Raw genomic sequence first — 17,327 nt, forward strand, 5'->3', positions numbered from 1 at the left:
AGAACTGGACACAATATTCCAGATGGGGCCTGACCAGAGCAGAATATAGTGACACTATTACTTCCCTTGATCTAGACTCTATACTTCTATTGATGCAGCCTTAATCGCATTGGCCTTGTTAGCTGCTGCATCGCACTGTTCACTCATGTTCAACTTGTGGTCTACTTGGACTACCAGATCCCTTTCACACGTAGTTTCATTCAGCCAGGTGTCCCCCATCCTATATCTGTGCTCTTCATTTTTCCGCCCTAAGTGCAGTACCTTACATTTCTCTGTGTTGAATTTCATTTTGTTAGCTGTGGCCCAGCTTTCTAGTCTATTCAGGTCATTTTGAATTTTGATTCTGTCCTCTGGAGTATTAGCTATTCCTCCTAATTTGGTGTCATCTGCAAATTTGATGAGTATTCCCCCAATTTTTTCCTACAAGTCAATGATAAAGATGTTAAACAGTACTGGGCCCAGGACAGAGCCCTGTGGGACTCCACTGGTCACTTCTCTCCAGGATGAAAAGGTGCCATTGTTGAGCACCCTTTGGGTTCGTCCGGTCAACCAATTACAAATCCACTTAACAGTTGCCTTGTCTAGCCCACATTTTACAAGCTTCTTTGCAAGAATGTCATGGGGAACCCTGTCAAAGGCCTTACTGAAATCAAGATATACTATATTCACAGCATTCCCTTCACCTACCAAGCTAGTAATTTTATCAAAGAAAGAGATCAGATTTGTCTGGCATGATTTGTTTCTCTGAAACCCATGTTGACTTTTTGTGATTATGGAATTGCTTTCTAGATGTTCACAGACTCTCTGTTTAATTATCTGCTCTAGAATCTTTCCTGGTATAGATGTCAGACTAACTGGCCGATAATTGTTTGGATCCTCATTCTTCCCCTTTTTGAAGATGGGGACAACGTTTGCCCTCCGCCAGTCTGCTGGGATTTCTCCTGTTCTCCAGGAGTTTTCAAAGATTATTGCCAATGGCTCCGATATTACATTTGCCAGTTCTTTTAATACCCTTGGATGTAGCTCATCTGGTCCTGGCGACTTAAATTCATTTAGATTAACAAGGAATTCCTGTACTATCTCTTTACTTATTTTGTGCTGTAATTCCCCTATTCTGTCATCTCCTCCTTTATCTTATATACTTATAGAACTCTGAGCAAGACAAAGGCTTAACATTGGACCATCAAAAAACCCTTGACTTAATCTACATTTAATTTATTCCTTTCATTTGTCCATCATGTTGAAATTAAGGGGGGGGGGAACTCTTTTAACATTTGTGCTGTGTCCTCAAGAAGCCCATTACTTAACATATTTGCTGTCCTTTTCCCCTCCGAGAAACAAACACGCCCTTTGCTCTGGGGGGCAAGTCTTGTGTGCTCCTCCTCCTAAGAAAAAAGAACCATATAACACCTATTCTGCAAGATCTACACTGGCTGCCCATTCGCTTCCGAGCACAATACAAGGTGTTGGTTATTACCTATAAAGCCCTAAATGGCTTGGGCCCAGGGTACTTGGAGGACTGCCTCTCCCCGTACAATCCGCCCCGCACTCTCAGGTCAGTTGGGAAGCATTTGTTGAGGGTCTTGAAGACGAGATATACATCGACCTCACAAAGGGCATTCTCCATCTCAGCCCCACAGATTTGGAACACCCTCCCTGACGAGCTCCGTTCCGTAACCTCCCTAGACCTTTTTAGAAAAAAACTCAAGACTTTTCTTTTTCAGCAAGCTTTCCCCCATGTATCCTGATATTGGTTTCCCTCAATATGCACATTGTTTTATCCAGCTAGTTTGTATTGGGTTTTAATAGTTGTATGGTTTTAATAGTTTTTAATTGTAATTTTAGTAGTTTTATCATTTGATTATGATTGTAATATGTTATGTTTTATTTTGAATTGATTTGTTTTGTTCTGTTGTACACCGCTTTGATCTATTTTGAAAAAGCGGTCTATAAATAAACTGTATTATTATTATTATTATTATTATTATTTAAATTTTTATTAATTATATGAAAAAAGTAACTTTAGAAGGATCCATTCCATCCCTTATTCTATTTTCAGGAAGGACAGGCTGCCAAGTAGACAAATTTCTTGAAGAGAAACAGCAGACGTGTTACTCAATGAGCTTCTTTGTGGTGCTCAAAACTGAGGACATTTTGGAATTTCTCCAGGACAGAAGGTTGAAATGTAGGACATGTCCTGGGAAAGGAGGATATCTGGTCACCCTCAACCCATGGACTACTCATTCAGCTCCTGAAGCCCCCCACCAGTCCCCAAAGGCCCCTAATCACCCCCTTTTAAAGGTGATGAAAAGCACTTGAAAATTGACCTCAAGCACCTCTCAATTCCCCTCCTCCCAAATATCTTCTTTTATCTCCATTCCTTCTTCAAAATGGTTGCAGGAAGGAAGATAACTTCTGATTGCCATTTTGAAGCAGAAATGAAGGCAAAAGAAGGTATTTTGGCCTGTGTGTATGGCTTGTAAGGGGATTCAGAGGTGGAAAATAGGTCCCTGAAGTTTCCCATACCTGCTGTAAACAAGTAATCAAGTAGCCATTACTTATATCTTCTTTTCATGATTTCCCAGGGGAATATTTAGCCATTTATTTTCAATTCTTTCCTCGCTTCCCATTTCTCTACTACATCCTCGTTCCCTCTTTGCTTAGACAGAGAGTAGAACAGTCTGAGTTTAGTCATCTTTGCTTCTAGGGGGAGTTCAGGCCTGATTTGCTCTAGGACCTATTCATATGTCTTTTTAGCCTTCCAGAGTATTCACAGAACTCTTCTCCAGCACCACATCTCCAATGAATTGATTTTATTCCTGTCAGCGTTTTTCATTGTCCAGCTTTCATAGCCACACATAGAGATGAGAAAAAATTTAGTATTCAGCAATATATCTTGACACTTCCGGATTTTGTCTAATTCCTTCATAACTATTCTTCTTCTGATTTCTTCACTGAAATTCTATGAGATACTACAGGGTTGTATCTCACAATAGAGGCAGGCTGACAGAGAAACTAGGGCCTGTTACAGACAGCCAAAATAAAGCTGCTTCGAGTCACAATGGAAGTATGGTGTTTCAATGATGCATGCGTCTTAAAAGTCCAGAAGCCACACCAAAGCCACGCTCCAGTCTGGAACGTGGCTTTGGTGCGACTTCTGGACTCTTAGGACGCATGCATCATTTAAACATCATACCTCCACTGTGACTCGAAGCAGCTTTATTTTGGCTGTCTGTAACAAGCCCTAGTTTTAGCAAACCAAATGGAGAAAAGCCCCTGACTTACAAAGCCAGCTGACTCAACCCCAGCCAACTTGCATACTGTATTTTAAAATGATGTCATATGTGTGCAGTCTTTCACTTCACTTGTGTGGAAGGGACTGGGTTTGCGCCAAATGCCAAAGCCTTGGGTCTTTTCCTCCTACCTCTTCCTTCTCTGGAGAGCTCAGATGGCTATAACACTGAAGTGAAGGAGAGCATGGCTGCAGTAGGACCGTTTCAGCTTCTCAAGGGGGGCATGACAGTTTGGATGTTAGGAGTAGAATTGTGGGGAAGCTGCAAGGCTTCAGGGGCAGAAGTACCAACCTGTTCTTTCATAATCATGTGAACACCCTTTCACTATGTAGTAAAGTTCTATAATGAGGTCTCTGTTGAATTTAGGCAATCTCTGGCTGATAATGTACAGTTTGTAGCATAGTCTTTCAAAACATTTAGAGAGTGTGAAATTCTTTAGTTTGACTTCCTTAAGTATTAACAATCAATGGATACTAAGAGCTACTGTAGTCCATGGAATTATCCCACCCTTATATATATTTCCAGGCTAGAGAGTGAAACTTTATTCTACTACTATATGTGGAGAGTGCTCTGATTTGTCATTAATCATTAATTAAATTTGTTCTGCATTTATGGATAAACAGATCAATGTGGAAAATGATTTATGCATGGCATTCAGAGTGCCACATATAAAGCTCAACAGTGAAATACTAGTTTAATTTCTTTTATAGTAGCGAGCAGCCACTCATCATGTTCAGTATAGGCATATATTTCCAATGTGTACATTGTTTTTGGTTTCTGACAGCACCTTTCCCCACCATGCTGACAGCTGATTCAGTTTTTACTATGCAGCCACTGTGGCTTAATTTCTCCTCCTCACAAAGGTAGCAATGAGGACTTCCCCCCTTCCAATGAATCAGTCTAATAGCTCTTAACCCCCACCCTGCTAAGTGAATTAGGGAAGCAAAAATGGTAACTGCAACTCAACTTTTCAAGGTGTGTAGAAAGAAAGAAAAAATAAGGAACATATGATATTAATAGAATAGAATATATTTTTCAAAATGTCATTATTGCTCTATGGTTCTCAGTATAAACGTTCATAATATTTTTAAAAGGTTCAGCAACAGGAAACTTACTGTAGGTTGTTGCAATGAAGCAGAACAAATCCTTTTTGTTGGCTTTAATTGCAAAAGCTGCTGAATAAAGTACTTGTGCTAGAACTCTCTTTTCTTGGCTGGGTGGGCATCTGAATAGTTAAGGAAAAGAGCAGTGATGAGACAGTTTTTTTTAATTGATAAATTAAAAATGAACAGTGCCTGATATCTAACTAAGAAACATTTTGTTCTTAAAGATCTCAAATGGAAAACTGTTCATGTCTTCATGCAACAACATTAAAATTAGCCACCTTATTAGAATACACCTAATAAAATTCCAATTTTAAAAGCACGGATCTATAAAGTTGTTGAACTGTTAGTCTCATGACTGCCTTAGATAAATTGCTGAAAAACATTATTAAAGCTAACATTATTGAGAATCTAAGCCCTATTAGAACACTCAGCTTAATAGAGTTCATGCAGAGAGTGTTCACATATTCAGCAGATCCACTATTTCAAAAGTTTCTTCTCCAAGGCAGAGAAGATTGTGATGCATAAATTACTCTTAGTCTGTCCTATGGGACTTCTCACTGCATGTACATTCTATCATCTGCTGGATGAACCAGGCAGCTCCTTTTTCCATCATATTGCATAGATTTTTTTTTCAGATCGTATTACATACATGAGTGTCCATAACTGTGAAGGCATGCCAATACGGTACATAATTAATGACCTTCTGTACGGTAAAAAGTATGCTAGAAGATGCATGTTCCTCCCATTTCCTGCAGTGAGGAAGAGATACTGTAGTAAATTTAAATGCAGACTTACAAGCATCTACGTGAGAAAAAAAAAATCTGTTTATCAGAATTCAAATCTAATATGGACTGAACTGACACTTCTTAGTGAAGCAATTTATTGGGAGAGGCAGAAACTATCAGATTGTATAGCCATAAACAGACTCCAGTTTGTAATTTTTGCAATTAAAGTATCTAACTGACAAGTAGCCCCATATGTGTTTATATACATTTGTTCTGCTTTACTTGGATATTTTCAGCCACACAACAGTGTGCACTGCTCAATGCCACCCCCACCTGAGAAAAGACAGTTCTAGCATTCAGCATGTTTTGCAATTAATTAAAGCCAACAGAAGTGATTTTTTCGACTTCACCATGACACCCTAAGCATGCACTGGATGTTGATGTGTATACACACAAATACACCCGTTTCTGAAGAAGCATGTCTCTATATATCTCACTGAATTTACTGGGACATATTCTGTGGAAAATGTACATACAACAGAATATAACAGAAGAATAAAGATTAATTAATTGCCAGAGAGCACCAGGATTTGGCCTTTATTTTAAATACATTTTGTGGTGAGAGATGCTTGGCTTCTTGTGCTCTCTAGTTTATAGAAGGAAATACTGCTAGTTTGCCAGTTTAGAAGCTGGATCTTAGTTGGAAGGATGGATAGGAGAGCAAGGAGAGAAGAGAATATAAACAATTAATTCAGTGGCAAGGACAGTGCACCAAGGTGTGGAAAATTTCCAAAGCAGTGTAAATTTTTTCAGAAACAGCTCTCTACATTTCTGCATAAGTTTTGCTGACTGATTATTTTTTGTCTCTCCAGGAATTTTTTGAGTGCTTGTTGTACCCAACTCTACCTAGTCTCCATTGTGTCATAGCATCAGAATTCAAATGCAAGAATCTGCTGGGATTTCTCTAGCATCTCTACTGATGAAGCAAACATAACAGAGGATGTAGAGCCTGTGAGTGTATGATAGTTCCATTTTTCTCTCCTGACATGGTGAGAATCTGAACTGACCTCCTAATGGGAGCTACTAAAAACATATGTTGCTGAGGAGCAATCAGTACAGCTTCTCCAAAACAAAATTTGGTCTCACTAAACTTTTGAATTAACTGGTTTACTTGCCAACAAACAGATAAAGAGTAACCAAACTTAGTAGGTGTTAGATAGAAGGAGTGGAGGGGTCATTTTATGGATTAACCACTGGATGAGGAACATAAAGTAGATGCTAAGTAAATAAAAAGTACATTTATTTAGGGAAGCAAAAGGGAGATATTAATCAATGGATGAAACAAGCCACATGACTTTACTGAGAAAATATGACAGATATTAATCAGCTGGTATCAACCTGGAAGAGGTAGTGTAATCTTTTCCATAATATGCAATGGGAGACATGCATGGATAGCCAACCATGATGTCCCCTCTGGCATCTTTCAAGGTAAAATCTGAGTGTTATCTGATGGGTGGTAGATTATTCCCTTTGTGAAAAGAAACAGGGATGATCACCCACATTATCAGAAAGGTGTGATCTACTTTTACAGTCTTGGATAACAGCTGTAGTCCAAAAGCTTCTTCAGCCTCATGAGAATTCCACTATTGCTGAGGTAGATCTCCAAGGCACCTTCTCTGTTTCACTGTACTGGTGGTATTTTCCACAGTGTCATAAAGGTGGAAAACAGTCATGGAGTGCCTTTCTTACAAGAAAAGGTGTTGCCAACTTTAAAACAGAAATTGGAGGTTTATAAAATTGTAGAGGAAAAAGAGAACAGAAATTTTTTCGACTCTCATATAAATAAACTCAGGAATTTAGTGGCAATAGATTCAGGAGAGGCAAAAGGAAGTACAGTCACCCCTCTGTTATTGCAGGGAATCCATTCTGGATTCTGCGAAAACGGAAATCCACCAATATTCAAGCCCTATTTCAAGTTCCTCTGTTTGCCCCTCACAAGTAACTGAGGAATGCCAATTCGAAGTCCACATAAATGGAGGGATAACTGCACTTCTTAGTATTAAAGGTAAAGGTATTCCCTGTTGACAAGATTGTCAAGTCATGTCTGATCATAGGGGATGGTGCTCATCTCCATTACTAAGCCAAAGAGTCAGTGTTGTAAGAAACTACTCTGTGATCATGTGGCCAGCATGATTGCACAGAACACTGTTTACCTCCCCACCCAAGTGGTACTTATTTATCTACTTGCATTTGCATGCTTTCAAACTGCTAGGTTGGCGGAAGCTGGGACTAGTGATGGGAGATCACCCCATCATGCAGCACCTGGGCCTCCAACTGCCAACCTGCTGATTTTGCAATCAACAGAGTCAGCGTCCTAACCACTTGAGCCACCATGTCCCATACTTCTTAGTAGTATGTGTAATTTATTTACACCTTTGCCATCATGAGGTTTGGTTATGACCGCTGGATAAGGTGACCTTAAAAATGGATGAGACAAACCCCTGGAAGGCAGGCCTGTCAGCTCTTATTAACCATGATAGCGCTAAGGTACCACTGCTGTATTTCTGAATACAAATTGCTGGGAGGCAATTAAAAAAGTGTGCTAACTCCACACCCTGCTTATGAGCTTATTTGGTTCTCGTTTTGTCTTGTGCTGATCTTTGTGTTTGTCACAAAATTTCACTCATCCAGACTTAATAGGAATACAGGGACCTTGACATCCATTTTAAAAAGACTGATGCATGTTTCTTCCAGATCATCAGTGATTTAGGTTAATGGATGCTAGGTTATACACAAGGGAAAGTTTCTAGTCATTTTGCCAGCTATCTTGGACAGCATGACCGTGTGTGCCTTAACTGAAATCAGACCACTATACAGCTATATACATCAGCTTTTCCCTAATAGGTCTGCATTTTCCCAGCAGTCTTTGAAAAAGGTGACATAGCACTTGGATTATCTAGGCAATCCTGAGCTCAAATTTTACTCTAGCCACAGAATCATTGGGTTATTTTAGGCAAGACACTGGGGATAATAATATTGGTTTACCTAACAGAGCAGTTGTAAGACTATCCAGGATACTCTGTCATTGCATACTACTTTTAATAACTGCCATTTACATACTAGGGATACAACATTCCTCTAAATGTTGTTGGATTACAACAATTCTTAGCATTCTTTACCATTGGCTTTGCTGGCTAGGGCTGCTGAAACTTTCAGTCCAACACTTGAAGGAGATAAGTTTCCCACTTCTGTCACATGTACTTATAATTATTTATTACAAATTTAGAATCAAAATAAATGATATGGATATTAAAAGTTTAAACACAAACAGATCTGGTCAACTTGAGAATACAGAAAGAAGGAGGTGTGGCAAGGGAAGAGAGAAAAAGAAATTGAATGAAAAGAGTGAAGATGGGCTGAATATGTAAAGCTTTCTATATAGGAAGCCACCTGATTCAAATGCTTTGCTTGAAATGAGATACATTGTATTGGAAAAGATGCAACTGCCCCCAAACTGGAAGCAGCTGGATGATACAGATTATGTTAAATCAGCCAGTTGAAAATTCATTACACTTTTACATGTGACCTTTTGTTCCAAAATCATAATCTGTCACTATACATTATTAATTCAAACATGCTCCACTTTAAAGGTTGAAGCTGTGATAGTGGGGCTGGATTTAGTAAAGTTTGTGAGAAAAAACTGTGATTTTCAGGGGTGGGCAGGTAGATAAGAAAACTAACAAAGATTTCCAGAATGTTTTACCTAGTATTGTCAGAAGCACTGTCAAACAGAGAAAGCAATATGTTTAATCTTTTGTCTGATTTCCTTCCAACAGTCTAATTATAGACTTTTGCTATTCAATAAAATAAAAAGGCAGGTTTAAATACTCTTACACACACATCACAAAACAAGTGAAATGTGGTATTGATATAATTTCTAACCTTTCTTTGTCACTGCTAATGTCCATTCAGGTTTTCATTTTTATTCTGCAAGAATGTGCAATGTGTCAAAAAAACAAAGGAATGCAAGGGAAAATAGGCACTGAGGTCTCAGCTCACAATAACTTCAGTACTGCACTGGTAAACAATTGTATTTGCAGTATGCTGAGTTTTTGCACTTTGAGTTATTTTGTGCTGCCAATAGATAATGCAGACACCCATCACAAAATGCTGGCAAGGCATTTAAAACACTACCCTAAAACCACTATATACTGTTTGATCTGGGAAGCTAAGCAGGGTCAGTCTGGTAGCTACTTGGATAGGAGACTTCCAATGAATACCAGGTGCTGTGGGCTATATTTCAGAGGAAGAAACTGGCAGAACCACCTATAAGTATTCCTTGGGTAAGGAAACCCTATGAAATGCATGGGGTCATCATCAGTTGACAGGCAACTTGAAGGTAGGGATGTAAATAGCTGTTGTTCCTGGAGAAGGGAGGTAAATATATTTACTGTTCTCCCTGCAGGTGAAAATTAAAATGGGGTGGGTGGGAATTTCCATTTGAAATTAAATATTCTGGTTGGCTTTATTGCCTCAATACTAGGTTGAGCAGCAGGGGTGCAATTAACTCTGTCTCTTGCATGGGTCTAGCCTTGTTGCTGCTGTTACTGCTGCATGCCTTCAAGTCATTTCTGAATCTAATGACTCTAAGGAAACCTATCACAGTTTTTTTTTTTTTGGCAAGATTTTTTCTGAGGATGTTTGCCATTACTTTCCTCTGAGACTGAGAGAGTGTGACTTGCCCAGCATCTCCCAGTGGTTTTCTGTGGTCTCACTTTCCTGATCCTAAGGCATCTGACTGGGCCTAAAAAAATGTGTTTGGTATTAGTAATTTGACTATTTTTTTTTTTAAAAAAAATCTGTACCAACCATCCATAATTTCAAAACATGAAATTGAAATGCCATTAATGAGTGAAAACAAAAGCAATTGGAATGTCACTAAAGATGAGCTAGAATAAGGAAAGGAAAGAAAAGGGGGTTGAGAAAGTTAAGGAAAGGAAAATCAGAGAAGGGAAAGAAGGGAATTGACTGAAATAGAAGGGACTAAAAGGATTTCGAAGGAAATGGGATGTTGTATGTTGTGAAATATGGAAGATAGTATGCAAGAAATAGCTTTTAAAATTCTTTTTGAATGAGTTAAGAATTAAGAGTTAGATTACATTTGTTAGAGGGTTTTTAAGGTATATGAATAGGTATGTTATGATGTAAGTATGATGTATGTATGCATATTTTTATTTTGGTTTGTTTCTGTTTAAAATCAATAAAGATTTATATTTTTAAAAAGGAAAGTCACTAAAGATAAGAGTTTATTGAAAGGAAAGCAATTGGTGACAATATCTTGACCTGATCAGCCTCAGAGATTTGTTGTGAAGTTATAGGATGCTGGCCTCACTTTCTTCTACTGTGGTATGCAGATTGAGAATCCCTTATCTGGAATTCAAAAATCCCAAATACTCCAAAATTTTCAACATGAGTGTCTGAGATAGTGACACCTTTGCTTTCTGATGGTTCATTGTACACAAACTTTGTTTCATGCACAAAGGGATTATAAATAGTATGCATACAATTATCTTAAGGCTACGTTTATAAAGTGCAAACAAAACATAAATGAATTTCATTTATGAAATTGGATTCCATCTCCAATGTATCTCATTATGTTTATGCAAAAATCTGAAAAAATTCAGAACATGTCTGGTCCCAAGCATTCTGGATAAGAGAGACTCAATTTGTAATATAAAATATAGAAAGGAAATTTAAAAAAAAATAAAGCTAAAAGAAAAGTAATGCTTACATTTGGTCTTGTATTTCACTTTCTAGTTTTTTTTTTTTAGCAAAATAAAAGGGGTGGGGAAAGAAAAGAAAGGAATGGAAGAAAGGAAAGAAAGAAAAGAGAGAAGGCAATAAAACTCACATTGAATAAATCTAAATGGGAAAAATGAAAATATTTGTGAGTAAAATTATATATTCTTTTCATTTCAGGGCTCCTATTTGTATTACCCACAGACATTTGTTTAAGGAGTGAATAGAAAAAAAAATTAACAAGCCAATTAATCTTCTTATTAAGGGGCTAAAAAGAATAGAATTGGCATACCCCAGTACATTAATTAAAATTTTGCGATTTTCCTTTGCTTTCTCAAATACTTTGATCACAGCTAAACAACGTAATTAGCTAATTAAAATCAAAGGTAATGATGTCTGAGCCTCCGATTATCTGAAATGAATGCCATCTCCACTGAAAAGCTACTTAAACATGCAAAATATAGCCTTCCTAAGTTCTTAACATAGCAACAGAACATAACAGAAAATGTGGTCAAAGAGATGGCAAGGTGTTTTTATTGTTGCTTTCTCAAAGCACATGGCATGGAGCAGCATCATAACATATTTATTGCATTTTCCCTTGATACAGAATTTCAGTGCAGTATGTTGGAAGAAAATTGATTGTTTTAACATAATGCATTACACTGTTGTTTGTAAATGGCAGCATAATTAATGTCCTTATAACCCCTATAATTTTATAATCACAAGAGTCTTGTTAATTAGTATTCTGTCTTAAATATACCTTTTGATGTCTGAGGGCTTATTCAGATGCTATTTGTATCAGTTCTTGGCACATGGGACTGAGGTGGTACGCTACATTAGAAGTAAAAACAGAGTACACTGTAGTTTAGCTTCTTGCGGAAAGGAATAGAGCAAAATGGGAAATCTCTATAGAAATGATGCAAGTCAGGTAAGCTGCCTCTATGTTACATTGATCATTGAAGTAGTTTTTGAAGAAGTAGCCATTTTTTTGCAGCATAAAAATGGGAAGGAAAGGGGGAGGAATGTAGCAGCACCTTTAACACACCCCTTCAGATGCAGCACATCTGCACAATAAATAATGGCACATGGACTGGAAATGCTCACTATATATTCCAGTACTCAAGCAAAGGGACAAAAGAGATTGCCATAACCACTGGGTCATTGCAGTTATCTCTCATGCAAGGAAAGTGATGCTCAAAACTTTACAACAAAAACTTTTACCATATATGAAATGAGAAATGCCCATGTCCAAATTGGCTTCAGAGGAGAAAGAGCCACTAGGGATCATATTGCAAATATGCATTGGATAACAGAGCACATCAAAGAATTTCAGAAGAAAATCAGTCTGTGCTTTGTAATTACAGCAAAATGTTGATTGTGTAGCTCAGTGATTCCTAATTGTTAGTCCTCCAGGTGTTTTGGACTTTAGTTCCCAGAAGCCCCAGCCAGCTTGGTCAGCAGTCAGGAATTCTGGGATCTGACAACTGTGGGAGTTTGGCAGACTCTAGCTGAAGAAAACCATTCTTCTCTTCTTCTAAAACAGGCCTAAGGAAAATGTAGCCTGTGGGATACTTGGGACATCTAAGGTCAATTTTTTAAAAAGAGAAGTGAACTGGACATGACATCCAGTTTACTTCTTGTTGTGAAAAAGGCCCACTCTTGAACCTAAAACATGGCATGAGGAACAAAACCCACAGTGGAATTGCCCCACACACCACTAAAGGGTATTTGGGGGTTAAAATGCTTTTTTGTGAGTGTGGGCATCCCTTTAAAGTCTCCTGGGAAGACCAATATGGCCCTATACCCTGATAGTTTTCCACCCCTGGTCTAAACCATTGGAGAAGTAGGGTGGACCTGAGGGGAGATATGGCCCAAGAATTTGACTTTCTACAGCCTTTCTACATAATGGTTCCTGTCTCATTTTCTGGCAATGTATTCCATGAGATGTATAAAGAGATATTTCCATTTGTCTGTTCTACAACTATAAATCAGTTTCATGGGCAACCAGTTATGATTGTGTGTATGTGTGTGGAGGGGGCAGGTGTCAGTGAAGTTTTGTCCCAGACTGTAAAATGTCTCAGGGATATGTAATTTTGTTACAGGGGAAATGCTCAGAGGAAGCTGATGAAACTACAGCATGGTGTTGTGTCATAACAGTTCAAAACTGTACAGCCACTGTAGAGACATGACAGGAAGATAAAAAACACTAGCAGGGGGTTGGATCAGAATCCTAGCCTGTGTTTGTGTATATAAGGAAGAATGTTCCAGTACACTATGAGTTAAGTGGATGTTGGTTGGTGGCAGAGCATTATGTTGAATGGTATAAATATTGCTTTATTGTGCTTCTAAATATTTTGCTTCGGAAGAACCTCAGCAGTTGTGAGTGAAACTCTGTTCAGGAGCAGGAGTTTTTGTCTCCAGCTACTTCCAGACTTGGCAGTGGCATTTCTTTTCTGGTTGACAGTCTTCTGCATATAGATTCAGTTTTTCCCCAGTACTAACAGCAGGATCACATTGTTGTTGTTGTTGCTATTATTATTATTATTTTTATTTTCTTACATCCCGCCTTTCTCCCAAGTCAGGAACTCATCTTTTTGCTTCACATCATTTAAGATTTCTCCATGCCAGTCCATTAAGTAGCTCATGTTGACCCTTTAAAAAGCCTCCACAATCTTCAACAATTTACAGAAAGTGACACCAAAGCCAAACTTCTAGGAAATAGCTCTACATATTCAAAGAAATTGTTGCTGGCAACTTATTTTATTATTTTGAAGGTGCTGAGTATACTGAATTAAAAACTATCCACATTGGAAATGAGGTAGTGACCTTTCAATAAACTCTGTCTAATATAAATGAATAAACATAGCCAGATGACGAACTGAGAGAGTCCTTCCAAGGGCTGGCTGGAGTACAACTTATATATTCCACATTCGTTTCAGGCATATGCATTTTGTCCATAAATTAAAAAAAACATGTTTCAAGGTTTGTAGATATGAAAATGACCTTATCTTGACTGGTGTCTCTGGTTTAGAGAACTTACTGAACTAGGTCATTACTTAGGGCTAGTTCATGCAACTTTATTCTGGTACTTCTCTTCTCTTCTTTTTTCTTCCTTCAGATCAAATGGGTCTTTCAACACCTTGGAGCAGGAGCAAACAAGTCTTTTACGCTCCTACAAACTACTTCCCTGTAATGTCTATGAGCCCACTGGGTGTGCTTTACTTGAATTCTTTCTCTTCCTGTATGCAACAAAAGAGCATGCACTATTCTTGGACTCTACTTGGACTGCCCTCACTGGAATTTTATTTGTATAGCTTCATTTATTAAGATTCCACTTTAAGAAAATGGTTTAATGAAATGATTTTGTAGCAGTTCTGCCATTACTGTTTTTTCGGGAGGGGGGCATAGAGGCAAGCTCACTTTCCTTCTTTCTTTTTCTTTCTTTTTGAACTCATGTTTCTAAGAAGGCTGTGATGGGGTTCTGATTTGCAAAAATGATTAATACTGTAATTCGTAATGACAATGAGATATATCAGTTGGACTCTAAACAATACTTGGAAATATTCTTAGTTCATTAGTCTCTCCCAGTCTCCCCTCCCCAATATCTGGAATACAGATTTCTGGTTCTTATTCCCTCCAGTTCTATGTTAGGCTTGTAGAATTGCTGACAGAGAATCCAACTGAAAAAGAGACTGCTTATTGTGAAGTTGAAGGCTTTCACACCCAACATCCATAGTTTTCTATGGGTTTTCTAGGTTATGTGGCCTCATTCTAGAAGAATTTATTCCTGATGTTTCACCTACATCTGTGCCTGGCATCTTCAGAGGGTGGTGATATGAAAGTTTGTGGGGTATATATATGCTTGTGTGACCCTTGTGTACTTGTGTAGACAGAGAATGCTAGGGAATCCTGGGAATTGTAAATGTCTCACAAAACTACAGTTCCCAGAATTCCCTAGCATTGAGCCAGGGCAGTTAAAATGGTCTGAAACTGGATTATTTCTGCAGTGCATTTTGGATTTAAGTTACTGCCTAGTGTAGAGCTGGAAGAAAAGGAGATATGTTCTGAGGGGAACCTACTCTAATACATAATTTGTCATCATATAATCCAATTTTATATTTCCCCCCTCCCTTATGTTCTTTGGCACAGAAATAAAAAATGATATATAAGAGCTTATGAACTCAACAAATTTTTAATCAACTTTTAAAAGTATTGCTACCCTTGTGCTTCTTCATCTTGAAAATGTTACAGGGAGCGTATTTTATTCATATTAGTAATCCAGCCCAAGTGAAAATTGTACATTGGAATTAATGGGAGAGGTAAGTCTGTGCCTGAACTGTGTCATTCTGGCAGGATTATACCCCCTCTATTTTAAATCATGGTATCTTGCATCCCTTCTCTTAACTGTGACACATTAGTTCTCTATATAGAAATCTTCCTAAAATCTACCCTCAAGAAAACATCAAGCAACATCATGCATTTCAAATGATTCTTTTAGACCACTCTATAATGATAGTATCATTTTAGTATAGATTAAAACCAGACTTGTTTCAGTAATATTTTTCCATTGTCTCTTCCATGTCTCTGAATTACTTAGTTTCCTGAAACTATCCACTAGTGTTTTTGCCAGTAAAGCCACAATGGAAGGCTATATGGGTCAGGTCTCTTCTCGGAAGTTATCAGTCACATCCCAGGCTAGGATCAATGGCCAATAAAATTAGGCGCCAGCCAAGGTCTGGGAGCAAAAGGGGCTTGATGGGCATAGGAAATCTAGAGCTAAAGCATCTCTGACAGATGGTTACTGTTGTCTGCTTAGAACCTGAGGTGTGGAGATGGCTCACTTTTGCCGTTTCCCTCCCCACTCAGTATCTTAATCTCTAAGGTTAAAGGTTAACTTCTGTATCTTTATAGTTGTGCTGTGGACAGGTTTTAGTTATTGGGGTATTGCAAGCACTGTAGAAATACTGCAGGAATAAAAAGAGAACCACAGATTTTGAAGAAAAGAGTTCAAGAATAGAGGGCTGATTCAGGTGTCCCAGTGCAAGCCATTGGTTCTTGTTCGCAACTTCCCTCCCTCCCTCCCTCTCTTTCTCTCTCACACACACTCAATACTGTGTGCATAACACTGAATATGATATAGACACCCTGTACATGTTTTTTGATGAAAGGTGGGAATCCCTCAGACTTGGCTTAATATTTGTATGATAGCATGTGCAAAGGTCTTGTGACATATTACTTTATACAGGTTGGATGAACCATAATAAATTAGTTGAGATCATGCTTTTCATGAAGAAAGTCCTTTCTTTGTCCTGTGCCATTTCTGACACTTTAGGTCTCGGGTGGTAAAGCTAAGGAGGCTCTTGGAGAATGCTGCTAAACAAAAAGGAGAACCTCCACTAAGCCATAAGTTGTCATCAAAACAGGGAAAAGGATCTTTAGAAATAATAATCAGAATCTACTTGGGCAGTTACCAACGTGTAACCACCATAGTCATGTAGCTATGCAGTGACTCCTTCCCCAAATCACCACTTACTGGGCAGCAGCCACTGTGATCAACGGGGTTCTTTTCCGCAGTCTATCAGGAATCAGAAGATTGACAATCCCACCCTCTCCTGTGAGAGAGCTTCAGTGCATCAGGTATAAACAGTGTCCAGTCCTCCCTCATGCTGGAGATCATTCAGGTGCAGATGGGTTGGAATGTCAATCAACTGTTTCCTAGCCAACCAGGGAATAGAAGCCCATCAATCACAACAGCAGTTGCCTAGGAAAAGGGGATTGGGGGCTTTCACTGTCCCCTTGTATCCACTAAATTAGAAACTATGTAGGGATCATGAAAATGAAACAATCAGTCTAGGTCAGACCTGCAGAACTTAGCAGTAGTTAGGGGCCAAAATTAAAATAGGCAAAACTTCTTTGGGCCTAAGATAGTGTCTCACTTTCCCAATAAAGGTATAATTAATGATGAAACTATTTTAATAATTAATCATTAATTAATTAATTATATTAATTCTACTAATATTAATTCTTCCTCCTCCTCTCCACGGGAGAAGGCTGAGTGGCAAATGTTGGGGGGCAAATGTTCACCTGTCCTCCTCTTCTGCTACCCAGATCTTTCCTGGGAGAAAGCCAAGTGGCAAAGCAGCCTTGTGGGACAAGTGTTTGCCCATCTTGTTCATCTCTCTTCTTGGCAGAAAGCTGGACAGCAAAGTAGTTCCAAATCTTGAAGACTGCCTGAAAAACTTTAGTGGGTTACAAGCGGCCCCAGGCCATATGTTGTGGAGGCCTGGTCTAGGTTATGCATTTGTAACCAATTTATTGGATTCTGGCCATCTACTATAATTTGAAAAGAAGTACAGTACTTCTCACCTTCATTGAGAACACTGTGACCACACTACAGAATTATA

The 17,327-nt window shown here is 38.5% G+C and overlaps 1 long non-coding RNA gene across 4 annotated transcripts in view; it reads left to right on the plus strand.

Annotated features, from left to right (window-relative positions):
• The window catches only part of LOC121924459, a 92,679-nt gene that overhangs the window by 14,269 nt on the left and 61,083 nt on the right, over positions 1-17,327 (plus strand). For all 4 annotated transcript variants that reach the window (XR_006102603.1, XR_006102604.1, XR_006102605.1 and 1 more), the window contains one exon: positions 5,997-6,135. This is a non-coding gene — a long non-coding RNA (uncharacterized LOC121924459). The remainder of the gene's footprint in view (positions 1-5,996; positions 6,136-17,327) is intronic.

Source organism: Sceloporus undulatus, chromosome 2 (genome assembly GCF_019175285.1).
Source record: "Sceloporus undulatus isolate JIND9_A2432 ecotype Alabama chromosome 2, SceUnd_v1.1, whole genome shotgun sequence".
NCBI classification, from domain to species: domain Eukaryota; kingdom Metazoa; phylum Chordata; class Lepidosauria; order Squamata; family Phrynosomatidae; genus Sceloporus; species Sceloporus undulatus.